The sequence below is a fragment of the Triticum aestivum genome, chromosome 3B, assembly GCF_018294505.1.
Source record: "Triticum aestivum cultivar Chinese Spring chromosome 3B, IWGSC CS RefSeq v2.1, whole genome shotgun sequence".
Classification (NCBI taxonomy): domain Eukaryota; kingdom Viridiplantae; phylum Streptophyta; class Magnoliopsida; order Poales; family Poaceae; genus Triticum; species Triticum aestivum.
In genome coordinates this window covers 71013020-71029952 of record NC_057801.1, presented here as the reverse complement: position 1 = coordinate 71029952, position 16933 = coordinate 71013020, and the positions used below count along the sequence as shown (strand labels likewise).

General features: G+C 43.8%; 1 pseudogene; it reads left to right on the top strand.

The window, feature by feature from the left end:
* Positions 1-10766: 10766 nt before the first annotated feature.
* LOC123067335 (BTB/POZ and MATH domain-containing protein 2-like) lies at positions 10767-13042 on the top strand (annotated as a pseudogene).
* Positions 13043-16933: the final 3891 nt, after the last annotated feature.

Sequence of the window (16933 nt, the reverse complement as noted above, 5' to 3'; positions counted from 1 at the left end):
GAAACCTTCGCCGTTCATCGTTTTGTAAGACACACTGATGAGGAAAAATACTAAACTTGGTATACAGAAATTTCACGAAGGTTTTGACTGGACGCAGAAGTTTCTTTTGTCCAACAAGATCAAATCAACTATCACCCAACATGATCCTAAAGGCTTTGCTTGGCACAAACACTAACTAAAACACAAAAAACCACAATTATAACTGTAGCATAATTGTGCAAACACTCAAGAACAGAAAGAAAAAGACAAAAATAAATTTTATTTATTGGGTTGCCTCCCAACAAGCGCTATCGTTTTATGCCCCTAGCTAGGCATAATGATTTCAACGATGCTCACACAGAAGATAATAATTGAAACACAAGAGAGCATCATGAAATATGTGAAAAACACATTTAAGTCTAACATACTTCCTATGCAAAGGAATTTTATAGGAAAACAAATTGTCAATACAGAAAATATCTAGCATGCGCAAAGGAGAAGAATAAAACATTGACAATCTCAACATAATGAGAGGAAATTTAATAACATGAAAATTTCTACAACCATATTTTCCTCTCTCATTATAATTATATATAGGATCATATTCAAATTCAATAATATAGCTATCACATAAAATTTTCTCTTCCTGATCCACATGCATAAAAGTTTCACAATCTTCCAAGATAGTGGGATTAGCATCAACTATATTCATGACCTCTCTAAACCCACTTTCTTCAAAAATTTCGTAAGATTGAACACTCTCCAAATATGTGAGATTATTTTTACCTAAAGTTGACGCTCTTCCAAACCCACATTCAATATTATTGCAAACATTACTATCATTATCATATTCATCATGGGGTTCAAATAAATTTTCAAGATCATAAGAATCATTATCACCCCAATCATGATCATTGCAATAAGTAGTGGACATAACATAACAAGCATTCCCAAGCTTGGGGTTTTGCATATCACTAACACAATTGACGTTAATAGAATTTATAATAAAATCATTGCAATCATGCTTTTCATTCAAGGAGCTTTCATGAATCACTTTATAAATTCCTTCGTTTAACACTTCATCACAATTTCAGATTTATAAATCTCAAGCAAAACTTCATAAATATAATCTAGTGAACTCAATTCACTAGCAATTGGTTCATCATAATTGGATCTTTTGAAAAGATTGGAAAGTGGATGAGGATCCATATCAATAGATTTTTAGCAAGGGAAGATGCGAGCAAATAGAAGGCACATGATAACACAAGTAGAGATAGCAAACAAGAGATCTGACGAGAAAAAAACAACGAACGTAAAAGAGGGCGAATAAAATGACAATTTTTTGTGAAGTAGGGGAGAGGAAAATGAGAGGCAAATGGAAAATAATGTAAATTGCAAGGAGATGAGATTTGCGATTAGGAACCTGGTAGATGTTGATGATGTCTCCTCGGCAACGGCGTCAGAAATTGGCACGTGGCCGGGAGACTATCTTGACTTGATACTCCCCGGCAACGGCGCCAATAATTCCTTTTGATTGCGGCTTGAACTACGTCGGTATTTCCCCAAAGAGGAAGGGATGATGCAGCACAGCTACGGTAGGTATTTCCCTCAGTGCTGAGACCAAGGTTATAGAACCAGTAGGAGAACCAAGCAATACTATGTAAACGGTACCTGCACACAACAAACAAATACTTGCAACCCGACATGTTAAAGGGGTTGTCAATCCCTTTCGGGTAACGGCACCAGAAATTCACACGTGGACGGGAGAAAGTTGTAATAGATTGATAGATGCAAATAAAAGCAAATAAAATCCAGTGAGGTATTTTTGGGGTTTTGATAATATAGATCTGAAAATAAAAGTTGCAAATAAATAAAAAGGCAAATAGCAACATAGATCTGTAAGTATATGATGAGAAAATAGACCCCGGGGTCGTAGATTTCACTAGTGGCTTCTCTCGATAAAAATAGTGTACGGTGGGTAAACAAATTACTATTGGGCAATTGATAGAACTTCAAATAATTATGACGATATCCAGGCAATGATCATTATATAGGCATCACGTCTAAGAATAGTAGACTGACTCCTGCCTGCATCTACTACTATTACTCCACACATCGACCGCTATTCTGCATGCGTCTAGTGTATCAAGTTCATGGAAAAACGGAGTAATGCAATAAGAACGATGACATGATGTAGACAAGATCTATTCATGTAGGAATAGACCTCATCCTGTTATCCTTAATAGCAACAATACATACGCGTCATTTCACCTTCTGTCACCGGGATTGAGCACCGTAAGATCGAACCCATAACAAAGCACCTCTTCCCATAGCAAGAAAAATCGATCTAGTCGTCCTAACTAAACCTAACATTTAAAGAAAAAATACGAGGCTATAAGTAATCATGCATATAAGAGATCAAAAGACTCAAATAACTTTCATGGATAAAAACATAGATCTGATCATAAACTCAAAGTTCATCGGATCCTAACAAACACACAGCAAAAAGTGTTACATCAAATAGATCTCCAAGCGACCATTGTATTGAGAATCAAAAGAGAGAGAGGATGCCATCTAGCTAGTAACTCCGGCCCCGTAGGTCTACAATGAACTACTCACGCATCATCAGAGAGGCACCAATGAGGATGATGAACTCCTCCGTGATGGTCTCTAGATTGGATTTGTTCTTTTTGGAACTTGCGGCGGCTAGAATTGTTTTTCCTCGCCTCCCCCAGGGTTTCTGTAATATTGGGGCATTTATAGAGCTAAGAGGCGGTGCGAGAGGCGGCGAGGTGGGCACGACCCACCAGGGCGCGCCTAGGTGGGTTGTGCTCCCCTCGGAGCCCCCCTCGGGTACTTCTTTGGCCAAACAGGTGTCTTCTGGTCCAGAAAAAAATCACCAAAAAGTTTTGCTGCATTTGGACTCCGTTTGGTATTGACTTTCTGCGAAGTAAAGAACAAGCAAAAAACAACAACTGGCAATGGGCACTATGTCGATAGGTTAGTCCAAAAAAGACTACCAGGAAAAGGGCTATAGATAGGATTGATACTAATGGCGCACATGGTAAGCAGTGCGCCACTACTATATACTAATGGCGCACCGGTCGGAGGTGCGCCATTAGTGTAGAAGACACTAATGGCGCACCAGGCACACGGTGCGCCACTAGTATTGATTTTTTTCCATTTTTCCATACACTCTAATGGCGCATGGTGCCAAAGTGCGCCATTACTAGTTCTACCAAGTAATGGCGCACCTTGTGAGCAGTGCGCCATTAGTATATAATTTTTTTTTTTTTGCAAAACTGCTAATGGCGCACCGTGTATATTTTCATGGACACTTTTTGATCTCGATCTCGATCCCACCCGCACCCTCCCCCGCTAGCTCCACCGCCACCGACAACCCACCGCAACCCTCCCCCGCTCCATCGTCGACGACGAGCACCCGCCCCCCCCCCCCCCCGCACCCTCCCCCGCTCCACCACCGCCAACGGGCACCCCCCGCACCCTCCCCCGCTAGCTCCATTGCCGTCGACGATCCACCGCAACCCTCCCCTGCTCCACCGCCGCCGACAAGCACCCGGCCGTCCCGCACCCTCCCCCGCTCCACTGCCGCCAACGGGCACCCCCCCGCACCCTCCCCCGCTAGCTCCACCGCCGCCGACGACCCACCGCAACCCTCCCCCGCTCCACCGCCGCCGACGAGCACCCCCCCCCCGCACCCTCCCCCGCTCCACCGCCGCCAACGGGCACCCCCCGCAACCTCCCCCGCTCCACCGCCGCCGCTGATGATATTTCCAAGTAACAAATTTGAACAATTTTTTTAAAAATTATTACTGTTTTTATAAAAAAATATTACTGTTATGATTTAAACAAGTTTGAACATATTTAAACACAAATAAATATAAAAAACAGCATTTAAAATGCATAAAAAAATATTGGGGAGCCTAGGAATCGAACCCAGGACCTCCTGGTGTGTGTGCTGCATGCTAACCAGTCGGGCTAGTGGGTGGGTTCTGTTGTAGATAGGGTTAGGTTGTAGATAGGGCTAGTGGGCTAGATTAAAATTAAATTCTAATGGCGCACCGAGCGCTGGTGCGCCATTAGAATAGTCGTACTTATGGCGCACGAGATGGTGGTGCGCCATTAGAATAGTCGTACACTAATTAAATCCCCAATCTCTCTAATCTCTCCCCTGCCTCATCGATCTCACCCGCTGCCCCCCGTGTTCGCCGTCCCCCTCGCCGCCCCCCTCGCCTCCTTCGCCGTTCCCGAGCCAAGCCCCAAGCTGCGCCCCCGCCCGCCTCCTCCTCTCTTCTCCCGCGACCTCCCCCTACCCCCTCTCAACCGCCCCGTCCCCTTAGTGCCGCCCTCCATCTCCCCGAACCCTAGCTCCACCGGCGTCGGGGACGACCACCTCGTCGGCCTCACCAGGCCGTAGGCCCTCAAGCCCCACGCCGTCCTCGGCCTCGCCCTCTCCACCGGCGGCGCCCCTTCCTCTGCCCCTGCAGCGCAGCAGCAGCAGTAAACAGCCAGGTAAGATGATGATGCATTTTCATTTAGTCTTTCTATTCAGTCTTTCTATTTGTACTACTTGTTTGTTGTGAAGCTAAGATGATGAGGACATGGAGCCTGTCTAGCTTAATTTTCAGTGCCATAGTGTGGTTTTGGAAGAAGATGAAAACATTGTGATAATATAGTGCAAAGCTATTGGCATTGTGCATGGCAAAGGCATTAACTGGTGATAAAAAGAGTGGTGGAAAGCAGTAATATATAGTGTGTTAAAAATAGGGTGAAGATAAGAATAAGACCAACATTATTTGAAGGGGGAAGGAGGAGTGGCTGCCACTGCACCACACACTGAAGCCACCATTGCTAAAATATCAGCTCCAGGGCCCACAACTTTGAGCTGTGACGTAGGACGACCAAATTAACCCTAGTACATCAGCAGCTAGCCCACATGCTCGGCAGCAACATTGCTAGCTTGAGTTTGACCGTCTATTTTCTAGGAATTACCACACACTTAAATTCAGTACCACTATCACTTTTGCTAATTGCTGTTTTGTCTGCTTGTTTTTTCCTTGCATTTATATTTTCATAGAAACTTTGCCTACTTTTGTGTACTATATATATAATGCACCAAAATACGGGGTATTTTCTTTCCAACAACTTTTGAGTGCACAACCATAGCCCTCCATTAAGAATGTGATCTGCAGAAAATAGTGGTAGGTGCAACTTCCAAGCCAGAACACTAGAAAACCAAAAGATTTCTCACAACTGTCGAAAATACCAGTCTACTTGTCAATGGACCAGTGGCTGATATGCTGCGTCTGCTTAAACATATTTGTCGTGCAGCACATTATATGGCACTTCCCAGAAAGGCTATCAGGAACTAGATTCTGCTTGCCAAGATGGCTGACACAGTACCAAAATCTAGTTGGCTCTCCACCGATGGAAAGCCTTTTGGATGGCAGCACCTTTTTGTGCTACAAAATTGAAGTTAGGTTTTGTGGATAGAGCTCGCTGAGACTGAACCTATTTGGGGCCCAATACTAGCTCTTTAGAGGGTATACTGCTTTCTTTTCTTATCTTAAAACATGCTACAAGGGGCAAAGCATGGATGGCTGCCTTTCGGGTGCATCATCCCACTAACCCGGACCGGCTGATTGCCTTTCGGGTGCGAATCATCCACGCGAGATGTTTGATCGACCGTGCCGATCCTTGTGCTTGCTGGGTTGGATATGGATGATGACCTGATGCCAGCTGCGCGCTTCTTCTTCTGGTCTGACCTGCACCGCCATTAATTAGTGTTAACTGTACTAGTATAATCAACTTCAGAGAGTGTCACACTCAGTTCAGCATCTGGCAGACCAAGTGGCACTATCAACTTGTCTTTATCTCCATTTTTCTTGAGCACACACCTATCATGTATCATGTATGTAGTAGCAACATGCTGATGGGGAGGTGTAGCAGGATCATGACAAAATGTGCTGCTATCTTATTCCAAGATGCACATTTTCTCTCAAACTGACATGTTCTTAATATGGACTCTGTTTGATGATAGAGGTGTAGCAGGATCATGACAAAATCAGTTGTTATCTTATTCCAAGATGCACATTTCCTGTGAAACTGACTGAACTGTTATTAATTTTGCAGGTAGAGGGCAAGATAATTTGTTGGTTGTTTGCTGTCATGTTGTTATTACTTCCATTAGGGCATCTGTCGGTTCATTAACCTTTCTAACATCTGCATATTTCAGGTTTCTGAGGAGGTAAAGGAAGTGAAGTTCAGACAGTGCAGCAGCAGCAACACCTTCAAGGTGAGAAATATGTTACTATTTATCTTTTTTTGCTCAAGTTCTTCAGTACATCATATAATATAGAGAAGTGCAGATCAAGTGGTACTTGTGATGATGTTGTAGGTACCCCGAGAGGCCCTTGAGTTTGCCGGAATGTCGATTAACTTCCGTTCCGGCAAATTCGGGTACTCCATATGTCCTATTTTCAGCAAAGGTAATGCTGAAATTTTTCGTGAATTTTAGAATTACTTTGCTAAAAATAGGACATACGGGGTACTTGCGACTAATGCCTGTTATCATGCATGGGTACTAATTGGTCTCTTCTGCTGCTTATCAGAGATGGCGGGAAACAGCCACCGCCGATCTGCGACACCGCAGTACGAGTTGGATGCTTCCGAGTTCTTCACTATCATACTTGAGGCTTCAGTATCATCCATGATGCAGGTATATAAAACGAGAGATCTCCCCTTCACCCATCTCATTATGATATCTGTTGTTTGCTACATCACTCATTGTCCCAAACTGCAGAGGCTGCCTGACAGTTTTATGAACATGCTGATGGGTGAAGATCCGCCAAATAATGTGAAGCTGCGACAGGCCGGCAGCGGGTTTCGCAGGCAGTTGGATGTGCAGTTGGTGATCAAGAAGGGCCACATGTACTTGTCTCGTGGGTGGGAGAAGTTCTATCGTGCCTACGACCTGCAGCTGGGGTACTTCCTTTTCTTCAGGTACGACGCTGACGCCAACATGCTCATCGTGAAGGTGTTCAACAAGACTATGTGTCGCATGCACTACACTGCCGATGATGATGCCGGTACGTTCTGCCTCTTCTTATTCCTCTACATTTGGCTTTGTCTCACATCGATTGTTAACGGTCATTGTTGCATTTTGGACAGGTAATGGGAGCAGCAGCAGCGACACTGGCTACAGCCAAAGCAGCAGCGACTATGGCTGTAGCAAAAGCAGCAGCGATTCTGGCTGTAGCGAAAGCAGCAGTGATTCTGGCAGCAGCATAGACAACAAGAAGGATGATCCGGACTGGAGTGCGGGAGAAGAGGAGCAGACTGAGGATGAGGAGCTGCAGGATGACGATGGACATCAGGCTGAGGATGACCTAGCGCTGGTGGTGGCTGACCAAGGGCAAGAGAAGGTGGTGGCTGACCATGGGCAAGAGATGGAGGTGGCTGAGGATGACCTAGCGATGGTCCTGCCTGAAGGTGGCCTCGCGATGGTGGTGGTGCCTGGCAATGACCACGCACCGGTGGTGGCGCCGGCGATCCCACAGCTGGGCGACATGACCACGCCAATTATGGTAGAATACTACATCCCATTGCCTCCGGTGCCTCCACCGCCTCACCGCTCTAGGCGCATCAGTGAGAGGAAGGAGAAGAAGGAGAAGAACAATGCATGAGAACTGAACTTTGTCAGGTATGTCAGATCTCCTATAGGTTAGCTATCCAAAATGATATATATATATATATACTTAGTTACCTATGTTATCTCTAATATGCTTAGTTTCCTATAGGTTAGCTTCATTTTTACCTAAGTTGGCTCTAATATACTAATTTAGAGCTTATATGCTTAGTTTCCTATAGGTTAGCTCCAAAATAACTTATGTTAGCACAAAATGATCAAGTTTACATTATAAGCTTATAGTCTTTTTCTTATTCTTCTTCTTTTCCAAAATGACATAGGTTAGCTTCATTTTACCTAAGTTGGCTCTAATATACTAACTAAGAGCTTATATGCTTAGTTTCCTATAGGTTAGCTCCAAAATAACTTATGTTAGCACAAAATGATCAAGTTTACATAATAAGCTTATAGTCTTTTTCTTATTCTTCTTCTTTTCCAAAATGACATAGGTTAGCTTCATTTTACCTAAGTTGGCTCTAATATACTAACTAAGAGCTTATATGCTTAGTTTCCTATAGGTTAACTCCAAAATAACTTATGTTAGCACAAAATGATCAAGTTTACATAATAAGCTTATAGTCTTTTTCTTATTCTTCTTCTTTTCCAAAATGACATAGGTTAGCTTCATTTTACCTAAGTTGGCTCTAATATACTAACTTAGAGCTTATATGCTTAGCTTCCTATAGGTTAGCTCCAAAATAACTTATGTTAGCACAAAATGATCAAGTTTACATAATAAGCTTATAGTCTTCTTATTCTTCTTCTTTTCCAAAACTCTTCTTATTCTTCTTCTAGTGTTCTTCTTCTTCTAGTATTCTTCTAGTCTTCTTCTTTTTCTTCTTCTAACTTCTTGTTTATCATTTTGCAGATTTGATTTAATTGACGGAAGCTTGCGTGGATGGAGTGCTTTTTTTCCATTTGTGTTTTTATTTTGTATCAATGTGAAACTTTTGTGAATTGATGGATAACGGTATTGGATGAACAATGTGAAACTTTTGTAATATGTAACGACGGAACTATGTGTTGGCTATGTATGTATATATGATGAAACTTGTGTGTTGGATATGATTGTTATATGGATGCTTGTTGTATATATATGTGTTCAATATCTCATATGTGAAATAGTGACCTGAGATTAAGAAAAAACAAAAAAAATAATTTTTTTTTACTAATGGCGCACTACCATGTGATGCGCTATAAGTATAGCAGATAATAGTGGCGCACTGCGGGCAATACTAATGGCGCACTACGTGGTGCGTCATTAGAATACCAGATTCTAATGGCGCACCAGTGGTGCGCCATTAGTAAAAAATTCTAATGGCGTGATACTAATGGCGCACTGGTAATGCGCCATTAGTAGGCAAAACCAGTGCGCCATTTAGGCCTTTTCCTAGTAGTGAAAATGATATAAAGTTGCTATAAATTGATTGTAAAACTTCCAAGAATGATAATATAACAGCATGGAACAATAAAAAAAATATAGATATGTTGGAGATGTATCAAACCCCAATCTATGTAGCATTCAAAAACAAATCTAATAATCATGAGTAGCCTTTAAGCATAGAGATCCCTATCTCTCATTAAGATCTGTCTAACATTGTTGCAACGAATGTAATACAAAAAACCCCATCCCCCATACAGAAAACCCCATCCCTCAAACCAACTACTCTAACCATATGTACTACCCTACTAATCACAATCCAACCAATAAAACTAACTCTACAATCTAAATATTGCAACTAGGGTACAAGCAAATGGAAGTACCTCCTGTAGCACCTTTTCCTCGCTAGGATGCGCATCTGGATGGACTGCGGTGCTCGACACTGTCACCTTCAGCTCCGGCAGCGCCGAGGCGGAGCTCGCTACCTCCTTCTCCAAATCCATAGCCGCAACAGCAGTTGCGAGTTTCCCCGCACCACCGTGGACGCCGCCAACGTCCTGCACTGCATCTGTCGCGGTCACTGCGCCCTGCAGATCTCCGGCCGCTGCGCCGACGTCGCCACGAGCGTCTGCCATCGGTATGAGGGAGGAAATGAAGGTGAGGGAGAGGATGCGGTGGGGGAGAGCGAGACGGTGCGGTGGAGGAGAGCGAGACGACGCGGTGGGGGAGAGGGAGACGATGCAGCAGGGAGGAGATTTGGGGGAAAATGGTAGGGGCGATGTGCCCGTAGGTGGTTCCACCTCTTATACGATGGGATGTTTTTGGCATGTTCCATGGACATGTGCCACCTCACGACCGCGGTCAGTTGCATGCAAAAACGAAACGCCTACACGGCCCCACCGGTCAGAGTTAATGGTCAAGCCATTGACCCGACGACAACGCCCAGTTTGCTCATTTGTGAGAGTTTTAGACGAGGGAACGGGGAAAAGTGAGCAAAAGTTAAGAGCGTGGGAATGAATGAGTACAGCTAAGAAACCAGGGGCACGGATGTAAAAGTCCCTTTAATATAAGATAAGCAATTATTATTGTACGCTACATGGCAAAATATCACTGCAGATGGTCTTTTTGTTAATTTTCCGTTTTTATTTTTGTTTTGGGCCAGGTGGCCCAGAAAGGTCTTTTCTGGCGTCAGCTGTTCGGGCTGGAGAGGATGATTCCATCGAATGAAATTGTTACACCGAACCTTTCATTCGGCCTGGGAAGCTCCCAGACTGAACATCAGGTTCATGAGAGTTGGCGTGTGATACTCAAAAATAAAAGAATGAGAGTTGGCGTGTGTGTTGTTGTAATCTGAGTAGAGTAGATTGAGACGATACAGTTTTGCTAAATCTCAGTCGATTGAAAATTAATTATGTCTTAGTTGATTTTATATTTGTGATATCTTACGTTGAGATCTATGCAAAATTTTCTTTTTAGATTTTCTTTTATCTAACGTACATGTTATGTCACTTGACTGATACTTGGTCTAGCCATGCCCATTGACATAACTATAGGAGGAAATCCCACATCTATGTTTTTTTACGGGATAACTAGCTAACGATAGAGGATCCCGTCAACCAACTCATCTCCTGGGCCGTATATATGTGCCGTTCCTGCATCAAACATACACTTCATCGGATCCAAATTTTTTGGGTCCTAGCTAGCATATATCGGATCCAGACCAGAGGCGATCGGGATCAAAATCAATACGACAAACAAGGAAGAAATCGATATAAAGCCCCGATGGCTCGTCCGTGTACGTGATCGCCCGAGCAAGCAAGCAATTGATCTGCTAGCAGTAGCAGCCGGGAGCCGGCCATGGCGTCCACGCCTTTGAACAAGACGGCGTCCACGCACAGGTCGACGTTAGTCCGAGGCAAGCACCAGTTTCACATCGTCGGCTACAGCGAGCGGAAGGCTCTCGCCGGCGTGAGCGCCAGAAACAGCAACTCCTCCGTCGTCAGGTCCGGCGACTTCGAGGCCGGAGGATGCACCTGGGCCATCAGTTGTCGCTTCAGGAAACACGGACTGGCGTCCATCTCCCTGGAGCTGGTCAGCGGTAAGTACGCCGCCACCGCCATGGCAAGCTTGAGGATCGAAGACCCACTTCACCGGTGGCCTGCGGCCTGCCGCAGTATGGCGAAGCCCGGGCACCAACACCTTCCCCGCTTCGCCGGCAACAACAAGCAGGAGTTGGAAGCTGTCGGTCCCCGAGGCGTTCTTCCATGGCCAAGAGGAGCGGTACGTGGTAGATGACCGCCTCACCATGCTCTGCGTCGTCCATGTCCTCCGGCTGGACGTCACCCTCCCAAATACCAGGAGCTGCTTCATCTCCGCCGTGCCGCCGCCAACCATCTCCGGAGACCTCCTCATGCTTCTTTTTGCGTCGATGTCTAAATCGGAGTCCGTGAAGCACGTCATGAGGCCGGACGTGACGTTCATCGTGGAGCAGACCGAGATCCATGCACACAAGCTTGTCCTCTCCGTGCGGTCACCAGTTTTCGCGGCGGAGTTTCGGTGGCACATGGATGAGAGTATCATAATCAGGGTCGACGACGACGACGGCATGAGCGCCTCCACTTTCAGGGCCATGCTTCGCTTCATCTACACCGATGAGCTGCCCGTCAAACCAAACAACGACCGCATGATACTAAAAAGCGAAGATAAACATGCGGCATGGCGCTACGAGGCCATGGTGCGCGACCTGCTGGTAGCCGCCGATCGGTATGACTTACAGAGGCTAAGGCTCTTGTGCGAGAAGGTACTGGCTGAGGGCATGGACGATAAGTCTGTCATACCTACATTGATGGTGGTGCACGGTAGGTACAATTGTCGGCAGCTCGAGGATTTATGCATCAAGTATATAGCATCGCATCCTAATGTTTACAGTGCCCTGAAGGCAACCGAGGAGTATAACCAGATCAAGAATAGTTGCTGCTCTTTCCTACTCGAAGTCACCGACAAAGTAGACACGATCAATATGGCTCCAAACTGAAGCTCCAACAAAAGAAAGCGAAATGCTGGCTTGCCAGATCAGGTGGTAGTCCACGGCTCACACAAGTTTACGATCCCCTACTTTAGGGCTGTCCAGAGGAGCCTGCTTCCTGTTGGTGAAAATACCATCTGTTCCGGCCTTTTTCAGGTTGGCGGCTACAACTGGCAGCTATGGTTATACCCATCCAATTCTTTGGCATTCGTTGTGTATCTCTGTTTGGTGAGGAGTAGTTGTGAAACTTCCCCTGTAACTACGTCAATTGGCTTCAAGATAGATGACCCTTGTGGCAAGCCGTTGCCGCCGATAACAATGGTAGAAGAAATTTTTACCAATGCAGAAAATTTCAGGCTTGCAGAGTTCACCCTCATGAAATCAACCAACTCCTCACATGAGGACTCCCTCACTGTACACTGCCATCTCAATGTCACCAAGGAGGCTGCTTGCACTAGTTCTAGCACCATCGGATGCCGGAGTCACGGTCGTTGTGCCTCCACCCTACATCGGTTTGCACCTTGAGCAGTTGTTGGTGAGTGGGAAAAGGTCCGATGTGAGGTTCCTGGTTGAGGGCTGCGACATCCGCGCTCACGGGCTCGTAATCGCGGCTCGATCACCGATCCTATACCAAGTGGTTGAAGCGGCGGCGGCTAAGGAGGACGACCATCATATCGTATGGGTCAACGACATGAAGGCAGCAGTTTTCAGGTCTGTTCTCCACTTCATCTACACCGACAAGCTACCCTCTACAGATAACCCAGTCCTTCCTGTTGAAGACATGCTTGCGGCAGCCTGCCAATTCCGTCTTGAGAGGTTTAAGATTGTGTGCGAGAACTTTTTGGCTGACCACATCTCGAATAAGAATGCATTGTACACGTTGAAACTGGCGCACCGTCACCACTGCTTGGAGCAAGAAAAATACTGCGTCAAGTTCATCTCGAGATGACCAAACTGTGATGAGAAAGAGATGTTCCGGCTAAATAAAATCTATATGATTTTTTGGTCAACTCTATTACCATACATTGACTGATTTGTTTGTTATCTCGGTAGTTCTCTTCTCTCATCGTCTTCTTATTCTTAGTGTTCAGGAGATTTTTAAGCCCCAATGGTTCTGGCCTTCTGGGGCTTTTGGGGGATTTGGTGAATCCCTTCTCTTCACCAAATCCCCTTCTCCCCCCAAACCCCTTCCCCATCTATAATACTCGAGTGTTTGCTACGCAGGGAGAGATTTGCTTCATCTTTGTTTCAACATGTAAATGACTAAGGGCTCTCATAACATACAATTTCATTCCAACATAGCACACACCTGGTGATAAAAATCCAATCTTTACTACGACAGGAACAACCATATAATACATCAACTACTACTGGAATCAATAGAAACATAATGTTTAATCGCTCAAAGGGCATACGAACCAAGAGCATCAAAGGCAAGCATGAATCATGATGCAACAGCACCACCCATTTGCTTAACAACAACACAATCTACTCAACTACTGCTTCGAATTCTAGAGTGTTAGATTGTCAATAAACCGACGCCATGAGCCATTGTTCTTACCTGCTAGTGACTGGACGTCTGTAACCACCCCTGAAAATGCAAAAAAGAAAGGGCATCGGTTTTGTGATGACGCTGACACAAATGCATCACTTCTTCAGTTCCATTGCCTCCCTGAGAGAAGCATGTCGATCAGAACATCAAGCATACAAATAACTCAGGTAGCTCAATTAGTCAGTTCGACAAAGGCAACTATCTTGATCTATATATGTATATTTAGGGTTTAGGGTTTAGGGTTGCACATATGGAGATGGAGTACATTTCTTTTTATCATAGTAGTGGTAGAATACAAAATGGGGGTTCACTTTCTAACAAAACTGCTCGGGTTATTTGTATGTATCTTTGCTCATAATATTGCACATGCACATTTTTTTATATCTATCTTGGACTGGTAGAGCTAATTAACCGAATTAATTAGCAGAAGCTAAGATAAACTAGTCCTTTTTATAATAGTACCGTGTACTGACTGGACTATGCTCATAGTAATTGTACATGATCTCAAGGCTCAGAACAGTGCCATGTACTGATTGGATTAATTATCATATACTCCCTCTGTAAACTAATATAAGACTTTTAGAGGGACATAGTTCTCAGCTGATGCTGGTTGGTTCCTAGTCAAATTTAACTAATTAGCTTGCTACCCAAAAAAGGAGATTAAACAATAACTGTATTTTGACTGTAAGATCATGTCAGAATTGCATGTGTGATCAGAAATAGCAGGTAATATGTACAAGCAGGAAACTCACAGCAATACCTTTTTTTAGACAAAGCCTATTAGCACTTCATTGCAATATAGAAAGGTTTACATCTTTGATTACGTGCGATAAAAGGAAATCTGGGGGTTCATCCTCCCATGACAGGAAAATCTTTGAGTCATACGCATGTCTTGCAAGGATGTGTGCCAAGTTGTTTGCTTCCCTAAGACAATGAAGAAAACTTGGATTTGGTATATCATGTGCAAGCTGATAGCAGACCGCCAAGATTTGGTGCCCTGATCTCCATCTCTCCCTTGCATGCTTCTATAATTTCAAGACAATCAGATTCCATGGCAACTCTGGAGCAACCCGGGGAAATATCAAGTACTCCCATCCTTGGGGTACTCCCTATGCTCCAAGTCTAAAACATCAATTTTAAATATTTTAAAATTTCTGAAAAAAAATTGTGAATATTCACAAGGAATGTGACAAAACCCCCTCAAATTTTCAGGTCCAAACTCGAAATTTACATTGAGAAACAAAAAAGACAAATTCAAATGTGAATAGTGTAAAATGTTGCTTTTGTCTTTTTATGGCACTATTCCTGCTAGATTTTACATTTTTGTTTCTCAATGTGCATTTAGAATTTGAGCTTGAAATTTTTAGGAGTTGTGGTCACAATCCTTGTAAACATATAAACTTTTTTCAGAATTTTTTGAAACGTTTAAAATTGATTTATTTCAAGTTGGAGCATGGAGAGCACCCCAAGCATGGGAGTACTTGATATTTTCCCGGAGCAACCCCTCTCATGAGCTAGTTGTAGGCCTCATCTCAATGCCCTCATAGCAATATTTAATATAGTTTGAGTACCAAAAAACACTGTACACTAGTAGAAATTGGGATATTTGTCCCGGTTCCAGAGGGCCATTAGCCCCGGTTCTGGAACCGGGACTAATGGGTCGAGACTAAAGCGCCTAACACCTTTAGTCCCGGTCGCTTACGAACTGGGACAGATGGTGGTCCATGTGGCTGCTGCGGTGAGCTCAGGCAGGAGGGCCTTTAGTCCCGGTTGGTAACACCAACCGGGACCAAATGACATCCACGCGTCAGCAGCTCAGGAGCTGGGGTTTGTTTTTTTGAAGGGGGGGGGTTGGGGGTTTTGGAGGGTTAATTATTTAGGGGTTTCATATATTGTGTTAGCTAGCTAATAGCTAGAGAGAAGTGACCTCTCTTATCTCCGTGCTTGGTCGACGCTAGCTACCATACGTATAGAGAGAACTCGACACGCTAGCTATTAAGCAAATGAAGGAAACATTAAGTATACAAGATCGTCATGAACATATACAGAGAGAAGTGACCGACCTCTCTTTCTCCGCGAGATTGGTCGAACAACAAGTTTCCGTATATCTATCCGACGCCACTAGCTACGTATATACAATAAAAGATCTCTTACAAACCCTAACATCTAAGGTCTATTTGAACTTCCACATGGTATTCTCCGTCTTTATTTATGATATAGTCAAGAAATAATCCCGCCAATTCCTCTTGAATTGCTTGTATGCGATTACGTGGTAGGAGTTCATCCCGCATCTCCTACATCTAATTTAAAAAAGTGGGTCAATACATGTATATGAATGAAACTCAACACAAATGATGGTAATAAAATAAAATTGTGAATATTATTGTTTACGTACATCAAAATCTTTTTTAGAGTAGCCCCGCTTAGATTTCGCCGAGTTGTAGATGAACTCACAAACGTAATATCCATAAAATTCATTCCTGGCTTCTTGCCACAAGACCTATATGGGAAATAGAGCTCAATCAAACTGATAATCAAGCATGCTTAATGGTTTGATGAAACTAGCTAGAATCAATATGAGATGCGCGGAACTAGCTAGTAGTACTTACTTTTGAGTGTGTAAATCGCAGCTCGTTCGACAATGCCGGAACAACGGCGGTGAACTGTTTCCAAACCCTGCAAGACAAAGAGAATAATTACTTGATATCAGGAAATGAACAAAGTTGCCGATATGGTACGATAATAATCGATTGAACTTACTCCTGGAGCATACCAGTCATGTTCGCATACTCCTCGGGACTTTTTCTTCTAGAGTCCAAGACAGTTACTATTCCAGTTTCAAGCTTAATCTCTAGCAAAATAAAGTGAAAGCTGCACACGCATGCATAACTCATCAATTACATTACTATAATTAACCTCGAGTAAGGGAAACCGAATATGCACAAGACAGTAACACTCAATTACTGGAAGTTGTAAAGAAAGAGTATTTTATCTTTGTTTTGATTTACAAGAAATGATTGTAGCATGCTGTCCTCGGTCTCTTCCACTTTGGGTTTGAGCGTGTATTCATGTATGATATTTGGGTTAATGAACCCAATGTCATAGATATTTTGTTTCGTGCATTCGACTATCTTCAACCTGCATAATATAGCGAGGATAATTATATATACATGCAATGAAAGAGCTGAGCTATATATAGAGACTTAATTACAGAAGTAGTACTTACAGACAGTAGCAAGTCACGAGTGTTTTGTTGAGGGCCTTTTCATTGTATAACTGGAATAACTC